This window comes from Bos taurus, chromosome 12 (genome assembly GCF_002263795.3).
Source record: "Bos taurus isolate L1 Dominette 01449 registration number 42190680 breed Hereford chromosome 12, ARS-UCD2.0, whole genome shotgun sequence".
Classification (NCBI taxonomy): domain Eukaryota; kingdom Metazoa; phylum Chordata; class Mammalia; order Artiodactyla; family Bovidae; genus Bos; species Bos taurus.
Window position 1 is genome coordinate 54,960,753 of NC_037339.1, and position 20,635 is coordinate 54,981,387.

Below are 20,635 nucleotides of genomic sequence, written 5' to 3' on the forward strand. Positions count from 1 at the left end.
GCAGTGAGTTATTCTTACATGGCTATGGAGTCATAAGTCTCACTTTCCTTGACTAATGGCTATAAAGCAGCAAGAGTTTCCTGACTAATTGGCATTTCAAAGAAAAATAAGGATTATTTCAACATAATATATTTATTTATAAAACTATTATCAAGTACAGGTTTGGTTTGTCTGACCTTCTAGTAACTGGCACTCATTTATAATAGAGTTAGGGTGCTTCAAATACATTTATTATTATTATTCCTATGGCAAAGAACCAAACCAAACAAAGCAAAAGAGTACAGTTGACTCTTGAACAATGGGGGATAGGCCCTGCAGTCAAAAATTCAAGTATATAGAAAACTAAAAACAGAGTTACCATAAGTGCCTGCACTCTCACTCCTCGGCATCTATTTAAAAAAATACATGCACCCCTATGTTCATAGCAGCATTATTCACAATAGCCAAGACATGGAAACAGCCTCGGCAGATGAATGGATGAAGATGTGTTACATGTATACAATGGAATACTACTCAACTATAAGAAAGAATGAAATAATCCCATTTGCAGAAACATGGATGCAACCAGAGATTATCATAGTAAATGAAGTAAGTCAGAAAGATAAAAGCAAATACCATATGATATAACTTATAGGTGGAATCTGAAATATGGCACAAATGAACAGAAACAGGATCAGAAACATAGAGAATAGATTGGTAGTTGCCAAAAGGGAGAGGGATGAGAGAGAGTTAGAATGAGTTTGGGATTAGCAGATGCAAATTGGTGTATCTAGGGTGGATAAACAACAAGGTCCTGCTGTATAGCACAGGAACAATATTCAATATCCTGGGATAAACTATGATGGAAAAGAATATGAAATAAAATATGTATCAGTTCAGTTCAGTCGCTCAGTCATGTCCGACTCTTTGCGACCCCATGAATCGCAGCATGCCAGGCCTCCCTGTCCATCACCAACTCCTGGAGTTCACTCAAACTCATGTCCATTGAGTCAGTGATGCCATCCAGCCATCTCATCCTCTGTCGTCCCCTTCTCCTCCTGCCCCCAATCCCTCCCAGCATCAGGGTCTTTTTATACATACCTGAGTTGCTTTGCTATATAGCAGTAATTGACACACATTATAATTCAACTATTTTAAATAACAAATAAAGAAATAAAAGAAGATACCATTTAATAATAAAGGGATCATAACAGAAAAAAAAATCCAAGAATACCTTTGTAGTCTTCCTTCCACGTTGGAGGTTCCTTTCTTGCAGATTCAACTAACTGGACATGAGTTTGAGCAAGCTCCAGGAGATAGTGAAGGACAGAGAAGTCTGGCTTGCTGTAGTCCATGGGGTCACAGTCAGACACAACTGAGTGGCTGAACAACAACCATAACTCAGGTCTACTGTAATAGCAACAGTATCTTCTTGGTGGAAGTAAGAGCATGAAAGAATACCTGTCCATTTATCTTAATGTCCTTTCTAAAGGGAAATTCTCACTCTCCATCAGTCTTATTTGGATGGGACATAACTTTCCTGCAGTTTAAAAAGCCACACATTTATTAACCTTTCTCAAACAGCAAAAGTCCAACAAAACCCTTTAGATGAGTATTTCCCCAATTGTTTTCTCGGAATAAGAAGTCTGAGAGAATTCAGTGGTAAGAGGATCCAAAAAAGTTAGGAAAACATGACATTTTCCTCTCTTAGAATTTCACAATATATATTATCATATTCAAGCAAGTCATATTACTGGATTTAATCAAATATGTTCTGAAATGATATGATCAAAGAGCTCTGTACATTAAACACCTATGAACATCCTTGGGAACTTGGAGAAGCCTACTTTAGATAATAGAATATGGGCATCTTGACAGTTTGATAATTTAAGTACCAAAAAGCACTTGTGTAATACCTATTGATTTGCACTGCTTTTAGAAGTTTAGCATTACTGCTATTGACTACATTATCAGGGAGGAAATTATACAGGGAAAAGTCTTCAGAATTCACAATGGGAAGAGGAAATGGTGTGGTGTGTGTATGTGTGTATGTTGGGTGGGATGGAAGTTAGGTGAGAGGATGTGAGAAAATATTGTATTGTTTTTTCCTTTACCTCTAGGGACTTTGCTGTTTATGGAAATTAAAATAACACATGATAGAATTAAAACCAACTTAAGCTAAAGTATTCTTTTGACAAATAATGTCATGCATTTACAAACTTTTCCAACTTGTAAAAAATATGTAATGTTCTTTTCAATGGGTCAGCAGTCACTTACGAAGAATATTCAGGAACCTTAGATTCCTGGCAGTGGGTTAAAAACCAGTAACCCAGTTTTGCAAATTAACAGGCACAGAGAGGTTAAGAGACTTGCCCAAGGCCACAGAGGAAGTAACAGGCTGAATCTGGAACAAACTTTCTGTTCTCCACACCCAGAGGAAACCACTAAACCATGCTTCTCTCAACATGGAAGCTTAGAATATCTGACATGGTCATCTGGCCTTTTTTTTTTCTTCCCAATGACCATGGAAAGCCTTTCTTGATGATGTGGTTCAAACTCCATCTTTTCTTTTTCAGCCTTCCCCACACTTGGCTCACTGGGGCTGCCATAGCAGTCTGTGTTTTCCCTGCTTGGTTTAGGAAGCCCCTTCTTCAGAGTTTCTGAATGGCTGGCCTCTGGGTGACATTTGAAGCCATCACCCTCTCTACCTGTAACCCACATCCCTGACCTCAGTGCTCAGTGAACTTTTTATTTACATGCACAGTCAAATTAAATTTGCCCAGCCTTTGAAAACTTACATCTGTTGAGTGTCTAATTTGTATTGCCATTTGTTCCACAGATGTGTAACAAGACAAATACCTGTCCAGGCTTACATGGGATTCAGAAATGCTTACGTTAATCATGCGGGTGGAAAGGGGGTTAAGGGCTCTATAATAAATCAGCCTCCAAATGGTTTCACTTGGAAAGGCCTGGGAGAACAGGGTTATTTTTATCCTAGGATGCTTTTAATTTGAATCAAAAATACTTTACCACATGTTCTGCCACAAGTTCAAAAGGATTGGTAACAAACATTTAATCTTTTTCTTCTCGGATTGGCGCTAAGCCCTCATCAAAAAGCGTATGCAGTCAAGTAGCTTATCTCCACGGAGCTGCTTCCCTTAATGTGTTCCTAATTATAATCGTATATATGGCTCACTGTGGCCGATTGAACAATATGGCAGTAATTTCTTTACAGGCCTCCCTGCTCTTTGAACTGTGAGTACAGAGGGCTGGAACCGAACCAGATCAATGGGATTTGAGTGCTGGCAAATCAAGCCAGATGCGCTCCTTAGAGAATGAATCTCCAGCTGTTTCCCAGAAAGGAATTTCAGCCGACAGCTGGGGACCTTATCATTATCGCTGTGATTATGATCATCACCATTCCCACAAAGTGCACCCACCACGTCTGAGAAATGGGCAACTCTTCGCATCTCTTCCTAAATCACTACCCACCATAGAGTCTCCTGAAGGCTTTGCAAAGGATAGTGCCTAACACAGACAAGGCTGTGACTGAAGATATGCGATGGAAATCTAGTAATATTATATTGACATGATATATTTGTTGGTGCTGCCTGGTGGCTGAAAGCAATCTCTCAAAGTCATTTTTCAAATACCCAATGCTCACAGCATTTCTGAGCATTTGTAAGAGGGAGATAAGTGAGTCCTCTCTCATTCAGTCAAAATGGCATGTTACTGCTTTTTACATACATCTCTGTGTCCCTGACATGACTGTCACTGGCCTTGTTTGAGGTACCATCCAATAACTGCTTCTGGAAGGACTAACTTCTCGCTTTGTATTGAGCCTTGTGCTAATTGGAAAGAAGCTGAGCTTAAAAAATCAGAAGGAAGTTGCCATAACCATCCAAAGAGACTTCCAATCTAAGAGAATCCATGAGTTTAAAATGATTATTAGGGACTTCCTTGGTGGTCCAGTGATTAGGAATCCACCTGCCAGTGCAGGGGACATGGTTTCTATCCCTGGACCTGGACAATCACACAAGCCTCAGGGTTCCTAAGCCCATGCACCTAGAGCTGAGGCTCCACAAGAAGAGAAGTCACTGGAATGAGAAGCCCATACATTCCAACAGAAAGTAGCCCTGCTCATCACGACTAGAGAAACCCCGTGTGCAGCAACAAAGACCCAGCATGGTCAAAAATCAATGAAAATAAAATTAAAATAAATAAAAGACAATTACTTTGAATCATTTAAGAATCATTCAAGAGAAAGGAAATATCCTACAGGAATGGGACCCACAGGGTTTCCTACCTGCGACTTTCAGAGCTTGCTGCTCTCTGTGAAATTATCTTTGTTTCTCTCAGAAGCCTATCTCATAAAAATCCTTCACCTCTTGCCTACTCTGGCTTTCCCAGTTCCTGCCCCTGGCTTCCCTTCTTTAGGTTTTCTGTGGATATCTCATTTCTGTTGAGTTACCCTGTTATATTTCCAGGGAACTTCAGAAAGGCCAGGATTAATCAAACTGTTGTTATTCAGTCACCAAGTTGTGTTAGACTCTTCATGACACCATGGACTGCAGCACACCAGGCTTCCCTGTCCCTCACCATCTCCCGCAGTTTGCCCAAGTTCATGTCCATTGAATCGGTGATGCCATCCAACCATCTCATCCTCTCCGGCCCTATTCTCCTTCTGTCTTTAATCTTTCCCAGCATCAGGGCCTTTTTCAATCAGATTAAACTCATTATCATCCATTGTCACCTAAATGACAATGGTCAGGTAAAATACATACAGAGGGGGCTGAGGAGTGGCCAAAGAGGCCAAAGCAGTGGAAATCTGAAAGAAGGAGCAGAGAGGGGTAATCATGGAGAAACTATCTACAAGGCTTTGTTCATATCTTGCTTAAAACTTTCTCCATTTTATTTAAGTTTGCGTCTTTTTGCCACTAGCCTCTAAACTCCATAAAGATAGGAATCACCAATTCTACTTTGTTCATCACTTAATCTCATTACCTAATGCTTGAGAGAAGGAAATACTAAGTAATATTTATTAACTTTTTTATCTTCAGTGGATCATACTAAGTGCTCCATAAATATTTGAAGACCATATGATTATAATTTTAGCTTGACTACCCTTAATTGAAAACTCTTCTAGATTCTGATTCTCAAAAACCAACAGTCTTTAGGACTGAAAGTGTATTATACAATTAGCCCTTCCACGTGGCTTTTGGCACTAAGGGTAAAACAGTGTTTTAAATTGATTGCAAGACCTAGAGTGTGCAAGTGACAAATCAGTAAAGTTTAGTTTTATTTACTTAACTGAACTAAAAATTCAAGGAACTGTATCACTTTACATGGCTATAGAGGAACATAATTTATTTTAACCTGCCAAATATGTGTGCATGTGCATGCTTAGTCGCTCAGTTGTGTCCATCTTTTTGTGACCCCATGGACTGTAGCCCACCAGGCTTCTCTGTCCATGAGATTCTCCAGACAAGAATACTGGAGTGGGTTGCCATTGCCTCCACCAGGATCTTCCCGACTCAGGCACTTTTCCTGTGCCTACTATATTGCAGGTAGACTCTACCATCTGAGCCACCAGGGAAGTCCCCATATACATATATATGGATATACTTATTCATAAGTTATACATGTACTTCTATTTGTATTTAATCTATTTCTTCTTAACTTTAGATGAAAATAAATTTAAATAACAATTCAAATGGCATTTGTCCACAGTCTGAAGGCTTGACTTGCCCTGTCCTGGGTGCGAACATCCCTCTTGGGAACAGACCATAGCTCTAGAGAAGTGACTGGACAGTTGTGGATCTCATTATTCTTGATCCATTCTCCTCTTTAGAACAATGGTAGAGAGTTAGAAAAGAGCAGAAAGGTAACTTTGGCCATGTGGAGAAAATGCTTTATTAATGAATATCTTTTTTTAATGGACAAAGAGAGAGTAGATATTATCCTGGAAAGAATGTTTTTAATGAGAAAATTCTAGAATTGTGTTTACTAGCATAATTTAAATAATCAGATATATAGGGGTTTGGAGACACTTAAATGATTCTGAATGACTCGTTGTAATGAGATGCAACTTGATGGAGCATATTGTTAGAGAATTTGTTCTTCTTCCTTTTAAGTCCAACTTTGGAAGGGTGAACACTGTGGTATTAAAAAAATATGTTTAACTTCCTTTTAGGAGTACATACCAGCTCTCATAGCTTGTATAAATACTCTCTTTTATGCCAGTTGGATAGTCACTGGTTCTATAAAATCCTCTATTATAATTTTCATGGAAAACAAATCAATTCTAATTCAATTCAACAATCACACATTGATCGCCTAAAATGTGCCCAACATAATACAGAACATATATTTTACAGGAAAATTGGAACTGCACTAAGATATGCAGTAAATCATCTGCAATTTTATGAAAAGGGAAGCCAGGCACGTTAATGGAGTTTGTTTTCATAAACATGAAGTGTTTGGGCATGTTTGATTTTTCAGTTGGGCTGCTCGGCCAAGCTTAGTTAACACCTTGTAAAAAGTGAGTTGCTTCTCATTTCCTTAATGGAAAGCAGGGAGAGTCATAGTTAAGATCCCCCCTATCAGCTGGAGGCCTTCTGCAGCATTCCTTAAGCCTCTGAGGTTGGATCTAGGATGCAAATCCATCTGGATACTTGAGAGCAGAAAGTATGTTTCTCTGGAGACTTCGGACTCTCTCCCCATCAATCTTAGACGAGTAAACTATCTAAAACAGATCTTTGTTTCAAACTGCTATGTTGGAATAAAGGTGCTATTGATAAGCTTTTACATCTTAATAATTTCTTGAAATATGTAGCTGGATTCTCATTTTTACCATCCGTTTGGCCTTCAGTACATACCATATTTCTGCATCTGTGTGGATATCACTTTTCTCAGTAATATAATGTTAACTTAAGAATGTGATAAAACAGGAAACATGCTGGAACTTTTCCTTGTCCTGTGGCCTTAACAAGCCACAGCTGTATCAGCAGCTGGTCATTGAAGGAGCCTGGCCCAAGCCTCTCCCAGCATCCTTTCTCAGCTAGATCAAAAGGCAATAGATGAGGCAGAAGGTTTTATCATCAAAGCCGATAGAAATCTGTGGGAACCAATATTTCCATTTAGATTGCTTTATCCTCATCAGACTGAAGAGATTTTTCTCTAGTGAGAAGAGGCTGTTAAATCAGCCAATTTGAAAAGTGTTTTGTTTTTTTTTTCCCCTTACAAGTTTATCCTTTCTGAGTCTGTCAAAGAAAAGCAATATGGTTCCAAAAAGTTTGTTCACCTCTCAACATTCTTTGCTAAGTTGTCAGCTTATTCTCATACCAATTATTTAAAAAGTTGTATTAAATACTGCTAGTGATTGCTTGGATAGCATTTTCACTGCAAATAGCATCCCAGAGATTTAATAAATGAATATCAAATGTCTACTGTTTCATTTGCAGGTAGAGCTAAGGACTAACTACTATGAGAGATTTCTAGAAGGAAGTCAAATAGACTGTTTCATTTGAGGCTGTTAAAAATGAGTATATTAATTCTCTCAGATGACACTGTCCAAATGCAGTTGTTGGCCCATTCCCATAGGTTCAATTCAACCCATTCAACAGACTCACTGTGGCCATAAAGAAATGCTGAGAAATATTATGTTTACGTTTTTAAATCTTTTTTAAAAAGGCTTCATTTTAGAGAAGTTTTAGGTTTGCATTAAAATTGAGAGAGAAGTACAGAGCTATTTCACATACCTTGGCCCCTACACATGTATAGCTTCCCCCATTATCAACAACCACCTCAAATGGTGCATTTGTTAAAATTGATGAACCTACATTGACATACCATCATCACCTAAAGTACAAATGTTAGGGCTCACTCTTGGTGTTGTCCATAGTATGATTTGGGAGTTGCTGGGGAGAATGTGGGGAAATTGGAATCCTTGGACTTTATTGATGTGAATGTAAAATGATGCACATGCTCTGAATCATAGTGTGTGCGTGTGTGTGTGTGCGCGCACGTGTTAGTCACTCAGTCATGTCTGACTCTTTGCTACCCCCTGGACTGTAGCCTGCCAGGCTCCTCTGTTCATGAGATTCTCCAGGCAAGAATACTGGATTGGATTTCCATTCCCTTCTCCAAGGGATCTTCCCAACCTCAGGATCAAACCGAGGTCTTCCACATTGCAGGCAGGTTCTTTACCATCTGAGCCACCAGGGAAGCCCAAAACATAGTATAGAGATTCCTCAAAAAAAAAGGTCTATAGAATTACCATATGATCTAGCAATTCCACTTCTAGGTATATAACCCAAAGAATTGAAAGCAGAGACTCAAAGAGATATTTGTACACCATGTTTATAGCAGCATTATCCACAATACGTAGGGACTGCCAACAACACAAGCGTCTTATCGAGAGATGAGTGGGCCCACACAATGTGGTGTATATATATATATGTATATGTATATACATACATACATATAGTGGAATATTATTCAACCTTGAAAAGGAAGGAAATTATGACGCATGCTATAACATGGATAAACCTTGAGGCTATTACATTAAGTGAAAGAAGTCAGTTAAAAAAGGATGAATACTGTATGATTCCACTTATACGAGGTACCTGTAGTAGTAAAATGCATAGAGGCAGAATTTAGAAGAGTGCTTGCCAGAGGTTGGGAGGGAGGAAACAATGAGTTATTGTTTAGTAGGCATAGAATCTCATTTTTGCAATGAAATGAAAAGAGTTCTGTGGATAGATGGTGGTTAAAGTTGCATAACAATGTAAATGTAGGGCTTCCTAGACGACTCAGTGGTAAATAAACTGCCTACCAACTGCAAGAACTACAGGAGATACGGTTTGATCCCTGGGTTGGGAAGATCCCCCTGGAGGAGGAAATGGCAGCCCACTCCAGTATTCTGGCCTGGATAATCCCATGGACAGAGGAGCCTGGCGGGCTACAGTCCACAGGGTCACAAAGTGTTGGACACAACTGAGACTGAGCAGCATACCACACAATGTAAATGTACTTAATGTCACTGAACTGTACACATACGAATGGTATTGATGGTAAATTTTATGTTATATGTATATATTACAGTTTTTTAAAGTAAAACAAGACCTTTAATTTTTTCACTGAAGTATGTGAGTGAAGTCGCTCAGTCGTGTCCGACTCTTTACGACCCCATGAACCGTGGCCCACCAGGCTCCTTGGTCCATGGGATTTTCCAGGCATGAATACTGGAGTGGGTTGCCATTTCCTTCTCCAGGGGATCTTCCTGACCCAGGGATCAAACCCACATTGTAGGCAGACACTTTGCTGTCTGAGCTACCAGGGAAGCCCCCTCACTGAAGTATAACTGACTTAAAATATGGTAATAGTTTCAAGTATACAACATAGTGATTCAATATTTTTATAGATTATACTTTATATGAAGTTATTATAAAATACCTGCTATATTCCTTGTGCTATATACATCATATCCTTGTAACTTATTTATTTTATACCTAGTAATTTGTATCTCTTATCCTCTTTCACCTATCTTGCCCCTCCTCCCATTCCTCTCCAGCAACCACTAGTTTGTTCTTTGCATCTGTGAGTCTGTTTCTGTTTTGTTTATATACATTCTTTGTTTTAAATTTTTACATTCCACATATATGTGAAAACATACAGTACTTGCCTTTCTCTATCTGATTTATTTTATTAAGCATAGTATCCTCCAGACCCATCCATGCTGTTGCAAATGGCAAAATCTCATTCTTTTATATGGCTGGGTAATATACCATTGTATATGTATACCACATCTTCATCCATTCATCTACTAATGGGCACTTATGTTGCTTCCATATCTTTTCTATTATAAATAATGGTGCCATGAACATTGGGATGCAAAATAGCACTTTAAAAGCAAAACAGAACACAACATAGAGTGTTCAGATCTTGTTTTTTAAATACCATTCTCCAATAAAAAGAACTAAGACTCTTCTAAGAAATGGATGTTTCTAGGACTGGACCAGTAAAAGTACAAGATAAGCTTGGAGAACCATGCCAAAAAGTAATGAAATATTCAAAGAGGCAAAAAGAATGAATGAAACAACAACAACAAATGCTGGGGGCATGTCAAGGGACACTGGAGTCAACTGAGAAAGCCAACTGGCCAAAACTTGAAAACAATTTGAGCAATAAGATAAATAATGTAGTACTATGGCTTCCCTGCCTCTTGAGAAATCTGTATGCATCAGGAAGCAACAGTTAGAACTGGACATGGAACAACAGACTGGTTCCAAATAGGAAAAGGAGTACGTCAAGGCTGTACATTGTCATCCTGCTTATTTAACTTATATGCAGAGTACATCATGAGAAACGCTGGACTGGAAGAAACACAAGCTGGAATCAAGATTGCTGGAAGAAATATCAATAACCTCAGATATGCAGATGACACCACCCTTATGGCAGAAAGTGAAGAGGAACTAAAAAGCCTCTTGATGAAAGTGAAAGTGGAGAGTGAAAAAGTTGGCTTAAAGCTCAACATTCAGAAAACAAAGATCATGGCATCCGGTCCCATCACTTCATGGGAAATAGATGGGGAAATAGTGGAAACAGTGTCAGACTTTATTTTTGGGGGCTCCAAAATCACTGCAGATGGTGACTGCAGCCATGAAATTAAAAGACTCTTACTCCTTGGAAGGAAAGTTATGACCAACCTAGATAGTATATTCAAAAGCAGAGACATTACTTTGCCAACAAAGGTCCATCTAGTCAAGCTATGGTTTTTCCTGTGGTCATGTATGGATGTGAGAGGCTGAAGAAGAAGGCTGAAGAAGGCTGAGCACCAAAGAACTGATGCTTTTGAACTGTTGTGTTGGAGAAGACTCTTGAGAGTCCCTTAGACTGCAAGGAGATCCAACCAGTCCATTCTGAAGGAGATAAGCCCTGGGATTTCTTTGGAAGGAATGATGCTGAAGCTGAAACTCCAGTACTTTGGCCATCTCATGCAAAGAGTTGACTCATTGGAAAAGACTCTGATGCTGGGAGGGATTGGGGGCAGGAGGAGAAGGGGACAACAGAGGATGAGATGGCTGGATGGCATCACTGACTCAATGGACGTGAGTCTGAGTGAACTCCAGGAGTTGGTGATGGACAGGGAGGCCTGGCGTGCTGTGGTTCATGGGGTCACAAAGAGTCAGACACGACTGAGCGACTGAACTGAACTGAACTGATGGCTTCCCAGGTAGCATAATGGTAAAGAATCTGCTGCCAATGTAGGAGACGTGGGTTTCATCTCTGGGTCAGGAAGATTCCCTGGAGTAGGAAATGGCAACCTATTCCAGTATTCTTGCCTGAAAAATTCCATGGACAGAGAAGCTTGGCAGGCTACCCCCCATGGGGTTGCAGAAAGTCGGATACAACTGAGCACACAGCATGTAAATTGGAATCTAACCCAAAGTATGAAGTGAATATCTATGAGTCCATACTAATAGAAATCAATATTTTGTGAATCAAGAAATGGAAGAAATGAGACCAATCTTCCTTATAGAATAATTTTAAATAATATATATCAGTATTTTCTCCTCCAGAAGGTGAAGGTAGGCTAGATTTAATGACTGGCTTGGTGAATAGAGTATGGAAGAGGGAAGAAGTAGTAATTTTGTAATGGGGAAACCTAGCAAACGCTGCCTTAAGCAAGGTTAACACCAGAGACAAGTGAGACTGATAGAATGTACTAACTTATATGATGTGATAAGAGGTGGGTTTGTCTGTGGTATTCTTTCCCCAAGCCCATAACTCTAATCATGAGAAAAACATCAGAGAATGTCAAATTGAGGAGCACTGATGAAAATACTTGACCAGAGCTCTTCAAAGTTATCAGGTTCATAAAAAATGAGACTGAGAAACTGTCAGAGACTATAGGAAATGAAGGAGACAAGAGGACTAGGTGCAATACGGTACCCTACATGGGATCCTGGGGAAGAAAAAGCAAATTAGTGAGAAAACTGGAGATTTAAAATTTGAATTTATTTAATAGTATATACCAGTATGAATTTCTTAGTTTTGATAAATGCACTGTGATTATGTAATTGTCAAATTAGGGGGAATGGGGTGAGGATATATAGGAATTCATAGTACTAGCCTTAGAACTTTTCTGTGAAAAAAATTTTTTAAATGAGTTTACTTTCAAAGCTTTTGCAGAATGAAGGAAACTATAAGCAAGGTGAAAAGACAGCCTTCAGAATGGGAGAAAATAGTAGCAAATGAAGCAACTGACAAAGAATTAATCTCAAATATATACAAGTAGCTCATGCAGCCCAATTCCAGAAAAATAAATGCCAATCAAAAAATGGGCCAAAGAACTAAACAGACATTTCTCCAAAGAAGATATACATATGACTAACAAACACATGAAAAGATGCTCAACATCACTTGTTATCAGAGAAATGCAAATCAAAACCACAATAAGGTATCATCTCATGCTGGTCAGAATGGCTGCTGTCAAAGTCTACAAACAATAAATGCTGGAGAGGATGTGGAGAAAAGAGAACCTTCTTACACTGTTGGTGGGAATGCAAATTAGAAAAGCCACTATGGAGAACAGTGTGGAGATTCCTTAAAAAACTGGAAATAGAATTGCCATACAATCCAGCAATCGCACTTCTGGGCATACACACCAAGGAAACCAGAATTGAAAGAGACATGTGTACTCCAATGTTCATCGCAGCACTGTTTATAATAGCCAGGACATGGAAGCAACCTAGACATCCATCAGCAGGAGAATGGATAAGAAAGCTGTGGTACATATGCACAATGGAATATTACTCAGCTATTAAAAAGAATGCATTTAAATCAGTTCTAATGAGGTGAGTGAAACTGGAGCCTATTATACAGAGTGAAGTGAGTCAGAAAGAAAAACACCAATACAGTATATTAATGCATGTATATGGAATTTAGAAAGATGGTAGCGATGACCCTATATGCAAGACAGTGAAAGAGACACAGATGTAAAGAATAGACTTTTGGACTCTGTGGGAGAAGGTGAGGGTGGGATGATTTGAGAGAATAACATTGAAACATGTATATTATCATATGTGAACTAGCTTGCCAGTCCAGGTTCGACGCATGAGACAGAGACAGGTTCGATACATGCTCAGGGCCAGTGCACTGGGATGACCCTGAGGGATGGGATGGGGAGGGTGGTGGGAGGGGGGTTCAGGATGGGGAACACATGTACACCTATGGCTGATTTATGTCAGTGTATGGCAAAAACCACTACAATATTATAAGTAATTAGCCTCCAATTAAAATAAATAATTAAAAAACTGAATTTACTTTTCTTAGCATGATAAACTATATCCATTTCAAACCAATAGCTAATCAGATACTAAACAATATTGGAGATATTTTTAAAGTAGGAAAAATCTAGGAAATGATGAACTAATAAATAATATATAATGTTTCTGAGGCAATTAAGATGGTGTCTAGAACTATTTCATGCTCAAGAAGTGATAAATGTTATCACTTAATGTTAGTTTGGATGTACTTGAATGAGGAACAAATAAAAATTATGTTTTAGGGAAGGAAAAATATTATTTCTATTCATTATTTTTATTATATATTATTTGTACACTCTTGTAAACAGTAAAGAATCAACTGACTATTATTTGTAGAAGCTATAATTATTTTAAAAGTTTAGTGAACTGACTTGGCATAAGATAAATAACATTTAATAATTTTTCTATGCACCAGCAAAAATAATGTGCATAAACATAGTACAAAAAGAAACTATTAATTGTATTAAACAACATAATCTATCTAGAAATAATATAAGTGTCTAACAGTAGAGAAATGAAAGAAGTAATTTATAGTTTATCTGTGTGATGGAGTATTAGGCACGTATTTCTATTTTTGTTTTAAGGAAAATTTGTGACAGTAAGTCAGGTGTCTAAAGTTAAGTAAAAATTCAAGATTCCAAATCAAATACTAAGTAGATTAACAACTGAGAGGAAATTATGCAAATATAAAAACTCTAAAATCAATCCACTTGTTACTTAGATCAAAATGGTTAAAGAGTAAAACCTCTCAGTAGTAGGGGGAGAAGAATGAATCCTTTTCAAAAAAGATAAAAAATACACATGTACAATGAAGGTTTTTCATGTGAGCTGAGGTGAGTCAATCTAGCCATTTATAGTTATTAGCTTTTCTATGAATTTCAGGTGACCAGTATAGAAATGGGAAGGTAAAGGAGATGCACATTAAACATTCAATATTGAAAGGCAGTATAGAGAAACGGATGCAAGTATGGCCTTGAAACAGACATGTTGGTTTTGCATAAACTTTTTGAGCTTTTCTCTGCCTCAGTTTCTCTATCTCTAAGATGGAACAATAATCTTTCTATGTATCTGTCTATATATGTATCTATCTCCTAAGGCTACTGTGGGGTTGATGAGTCAATATAGGCAAAGTGGTTTGAACATCCCTTGCATGGCATTAGTGATCAATAAATGTTGGCTATTGTTTAAAAAAACATACAAAAGGAGATCCCAAATAGGCAATTGAGTGAGAACCAGAAGAGACCTGGTGATAGGAATTTGGAGGTTACCCAGCAGTGGGAGATTACCCAACAGTGAGAGGTTACCCAACAGACCTAAGTGAGATTCACTCTGAACATGAGGACAGAGAAAAGTGAGCTGATGACTGAGCCAAGATACTTCATGAATTTTCCCTTTGACTTTATCTCAATAACTTCACAGAGAAGTGGAAACACCCACTGCTTTTGCATATTTCAAATGAGTTTGCATGTTTAAAATTATGAACAATATCAGACCTAAACTGGCAAGTGTGTAAAACAATGGAAACACATACACAATGCTGGTAGAAGCGTAAGTTGGTACAACCACTTTGCAAACTGATTTGGCATTATCCATGGGGTCACAAAAGAGTTAGTCACAACTTAGCAACTAAACAACAACAGCAACTATTTTGTGCGGGCTTGTCGTTTCACTTTTATGTTTGTTTTTGTGTCTTTTTTCTTCTTTTAAAATATAGTTGACTTACAATATTATATTAGTTTCAGGTGTACAGCAAAGGATTCAGTTATATATGCATATCTCTCTATATTTTTCCTATTCTTTTCCATTATAGCTTGTTATAAGATATTGAATATAGTTCCCTGTGATATATAGTGGATTCTTATTGCTTATGTACTTTATTATTTATAATGGTGTGCATCTGTTAATCCCACACTCCCAATTTATCCATCCCCCCTTCCCCTTTGGTAACCATAAGTTTGTTTTCTATGCCTGTGAGTCTGATTCTGTTTTATAAACATGTTTTCTAGATTCCACATATAGGTGGTATCATAGAACATTTGTCTTTCTTTGTCTGACTTACTTCACTTACTATGATAATCTCTAGGTTCATCCATGTTGCTATGGATGGCACTGTTTCATTCTTTTTATGGCTAAGTAATATTTCACTGTGTGTATGTATGTATGTATGTGTATATATGTGTGTGTATGTGTGTGTTCACATATATATTTATACCACATCTTCTTTATCTATTCACCTGTTGATGGACATTTAGGCTGCTCTCGTGTCTTAGCTATTGTAATAGTGCTGCTATGAACATTAGGGGCTTCCCTGGTAGCTCAGCTGGTAAAGAATCCACCTGCAATGCAGGAGACCCCAGTTTGATTCCTGGTTCAGGAAGATCCCCTGGAGAAGGGATAAGATACCCACTCCAGTATTCTTGGGCTTCCCTGGTGGCTCAGATAGTAAAGAAACTGCCTACAGTGCCAGAGACCTGGGTTCAATCCCTGGGTTGTGAAGATCCACTGGAAGAGGGCATGGCAACCCATTCCAGTATTCTTGCCTGGAGAATCCCCATGGTTAGAGGAGCCTGGTGGGCTGTAGTCCGTGGGGGTCACAAAAAGTCAGACACGACTGAGAGACTAAGCACAGCCCAGCATGAACATTGGAGTGTATCTTTTCACTTTTTTTTACAGTAGTACTACTCAATTTGTATCCATAGACAAAACAATAATTTACTTTTATCTGTATAATTGAACTAGCTTGAATGTTCCTGCCTGCCTTAAAAAAAAATCCTTTTTGCCTAATTCAATATAGCTTAAGGAGGAGGAAAGGGGATAATAGAATGCTATAAAATCAAACCATATGATATATTTCAAAGATTCTACACCTCCAGCTGACTTACTACAACTACTAAATTTTAAGATTTACGCAGTAAGAGTTGATTAGTGGTCTACCGTTTAGTGGGCAGTGGCTGGTCCGGAGACTCTAGGTTGGTTGGAGTATGACTTATATGGCTAGAATGGATGTGGTCGGAGCATCTGTCCTGAGGTTGGGGCATCTATCCTGAGGTTGAAGGGAAAACTGAGGAGTGACAAAATATCTTGACGACTCCAGTGCTGCCCCTCAAGCTTTGCATTTTCTCCCAAAGATCATAACGTATTCATACTCCATCAAAGTTACTTTTAACAAATTCCTGCTTTACCAAAAGCTGATATGTTTTATACTAAGAAGGAACAAACAAGCGTTTGTACAGTAGGAGCCTCCCAAAGAAAAATCTTTGTGCCAAAGGATAAAATTGATTGAAAGGTTGTGTCCCATGCATGCACAATTTTGGCTTTTCTTTTAGAATATGTTGAACAGAAGTGGAAATTTGCTGGGACATGGATTCAATAATAATATTGTCCCTCATGTGGACATTGCACTTGAAATTAAGCTGTAGAATCTTAACCATGTGGTGCAATCTGACACTATCCCTCAAGGCTGGTCTGAGCCTTAAGTCATTACATCAGCCCAAGTAAAACTCCTTTCTTCTCCATGCTCTTCACCTCTGTGAAACTTTTTTGTAACTGTGCTCTGTAAAGTTAAGAGCAGGAGAATGCCAGTTGTGCTGCAAAGAATGAAGGGTTCGCAAGCTTAGAGCAGAAAGCAAATTACTAAACTATTAAGCTTAATTAACAAGTGAAAAATAAACTAAGTTGTACCAGAGTGATTTTTAATTCTGTCAAATAAAGAGGAACCAGACTGCAGGGTAAACTCTTATTTATTAGTTTTGGTTAATGAGTTTTTCCATAAGCAGAATTTCTTAAATTTTATTGAATCAATAAAATCACCATTTGGAAATCTGGTTTTTCCCACCAGAGTATGACTTTAATTGAGCATACAGCAAACACCCCAGTGCTGCAAAGTGACTGGATGCAGGTGATACTGATCTGGCAGACAGGGTAACAGAAGTCCTTGATTTGAATGCAGTCTCTACTGTGTACCTCTTGCGCATTAATTTTTGTCTTCAGGATGATGGTATTTTCCTTGAGTTTATTACCAAAGAATCATTTTAAGAGTAGTAATGTCGGGGCCTCCCCTTGGTGGAGGAATACTATAGCCTCCCTTCTAGCCTCTGAGTGGACAGAGCATCCTTGACCACTGTGTAGAGCATCTCAAACCTCTCCTAAGAAGGATCAAGTCTGGGGTGTGGCTCTCTCTATATAGTACAGATGGCTTTGCTGAACACATCCTGTCCTGATCAGCTGCTTTGTGAACACCTGGTTTTTGTGTGTGTGTGTGTGTGTGTTTTTTTTAATAACAGAGGCAAGGGAGAAAAGTGTGAATCTGTCCCCATAACTTGAAAGCAATATTAAACCTGTGCTTTGCAGTTAACTGGTCAATACAGCAGTACCCCCTCATCCAAGGGGGATACATTCCAAAACCCCCAGCAGATTCCTCAAACTACAGATAGTACCAAACCCTATATATATTATGTTTTTCTTATACATATATACCTAGGGTAAAATTTAATTTGTAAATTAAGCACAGTAAGAAATTAACAATAACTAATAATAGCACAGAATACAGAGAAGGCAATGGCACCCCACTCCAGTACTCTTGCCTGGAAAATCCCATGGACAGAGGAGCCTGGTGGGCTGCAGTCCATGAGGTCACTAAGAGTCGGACACGACTGAGCGACTTCACTTTCACTTTTCACTTTCGTGCATTGGAGACAGAAATTGCAACCCACTCCAGTGTTCTTGCCTGGAGAATCCCAGGAACAGGGGAGCCTGGTGGGCTGCCGTCTACGGGGTCGCACAGAGTCAGACATGACTGAAGCGATTTAGCAGCAGCAGCGGCAGCACAGATTATAGCTAAATACTGTAATGAAAGTTATGAGGATGTGGTGTCTCTATCAAAATATCTTATTGCACAAATGTAATGCCTTTTTCACCTTAATTAAGCACTTCTCAGGCACCATGACTGTAACTTCTGCATTTTGAAGTGAGACAGCAAAACTAGCACCAATTTCTTTTTCCTTCTTTACAATTTCATGGCTAGAAGATTCATTCTTATCATGTTGTTGCTGTTGTTCAGTCGCCCAGTTGTACTGGATTCTTTGCCAGCCCATGGACTGCAGCATGTCAGGCATCCCTGTCCCTCACCATCTCCTGGAATTTGCCCAAGTTCATATTCATTGCATTACTGATGGCATCCAGCCATCTCGTCCTCTAATTCCATTCTTACCATAGAACTTAGCAACCTCAGCATGTGATTTTTTCTCTGAAGTCAACTTTCACCTTTCCCTTAAAGAAAAGATGTTATGGCATTCCTTTGGCATAACTGAGTTGCCAGCATGGCTACTCTTGTGGTTTAGGGCCATTATCAAGTAAAATAAGGGTGACTTGAACACAAGCACTACAATACCATGGCGGTTAAGCAGATAACACAGTGGCCACAGAGTGACTAACCAGCTGAATAGTCTGGAAAAGGAGATGGTTCATGTCCCTGGCTGGATGAGGCAGGATGAAGCAAGACAACATGAGATTTTGTCATGCTACTTAGAACAGCATGCAACTTTAAATTTATGAATTGGTTATTTCTGGAATTTTCTAGATAATACTTTCAGACCATGATTGACCACAGGAAACTGAAACCGTGGAAAGTGAAGCTGTGGATAAGAGGGGATATTGTATTTTCTTCCTTGTTTCAGAAGTTTGTTGGTGAAAAATAGAATTCCTACACTGTGGCCCCAAGTCCTCACATTTGTTTGTATTATGTTTTTAAAGACAAAAAAGAAAAAAGAAATGATAAGACTTGGGGATTGTTAGGTGACTTCTAGGAGAATGCCTAGACTAGGCAGAAGGCTTCTCCATGGGTCCTTTGTTAAATGAAAGTTTTCTGATGTCTTATGACAGTCATATACCAAGGATCAGAAGAATTGGATTTTAGTGCTATTCTCCAGATCATGTATTTACCAACCAATTGGCTTTGTATGAATTCTACAAGGCCTCAAGCCAGACATATCAAGAAATCAAGTGTACTTCCCTTCCTCTCCAAAAACTCTCTCTGTAGTTCCACCTCACAAATGGTAATCCCAGGGATGGGTTCAGGTTTCATGGAATTTGGAACTTATAAAATTTGGGGATGCTTTTCAAGAGGTTCACTTGAAATTGCTGTCTACTGTACCATGCTAACTATGGGGATAGCAACGATGTTAGATTTGTACCACTGCTCCAGGGAGCTGTGCTGTCATGGTTTCCTCCAGCCTGGTAAGTCAGAGGGCCACGGCCCTCAGAAGATGTCCCCAGGTGTGAGAGGACAGTCAGGCAGGGCTGCAGCCAGGTAGCAGTGGCTGAAGGTGACAACGGCCTCATCATTACTGCCTGCTTGAGGGTGTGTGTCAACATGGAAGCTTCTGCATCTTGCATTAGGATTGTAACCTTTTTTTAAATTTATTTTTAATTGAAGAATAATTGCTTTAAAATATTGGTTTCATTTTTGCCATACATCAACATAAATTAGCCATAGGTGTACATAAGTCCCCTCCCTCTTGAATCTCCCTCCTATCTCCCTCCGCATCCCACCCCTCTAGGTTGTTACAGAGCCAGGGTTTGAGTTCCCTGAGTCACACAGCAAATTTCCATGGGCTGTTGTTTACATATGCTGTTGAATATGCTTCCTTGTCCCAGAGAAGGCAATGGCACCCCACTCCAGTACTCTTGCCTGGAAAATCCCATGGACAGAGGAGCCTGGTAGGCTACAGTCCACGGGGTCGCTAAGAGTCAGACACGACTGAGCGACTTCACTTTCACTTTTCGCTTTCATGCATTGGAGAAGGAAATGGCAACCCACTCCAGTGTTCTTGCCTGGAGAATCCCAGGGACGGGGGAGCCTGGTGGGCTGCCGTCTATGGGGTCACATAGAGTCAGACACGACTGAAGCAACTTAGCAGCAGCATGCTTCCTTGCTACTCTCTCCATTTGTTCCACCCTCTCCTTCCTTCCTTCGCCTACCCCAACCCCCCCAACCCATGCCATAAGTCTGTTCTCTATGTCTCTGTCTCCGTTGCTGCCCTGCGAATAGGTTCATCAATACTGTCTTTCTAGATTCCATATATGCGTCAATATATGATACTTGTTGTTCTCTTTCTGACTTGCTTCACTCTGTATAATAGGCTCTAGGTACATCCACTATATCTTATTTACAGAGATTTGATGGGCTCTATTGCTACCTTGTAAGCACATTTCCACCCTCTGGTAACTTCTGGCAAGTATCCTCAGAGGTACAAGAGAGGCTACTCAGCCCCCCTTTGTTAGTACTTCCGGGTCAAACCCAGAAAGTCAGGTTGAGAGTTCTGTAG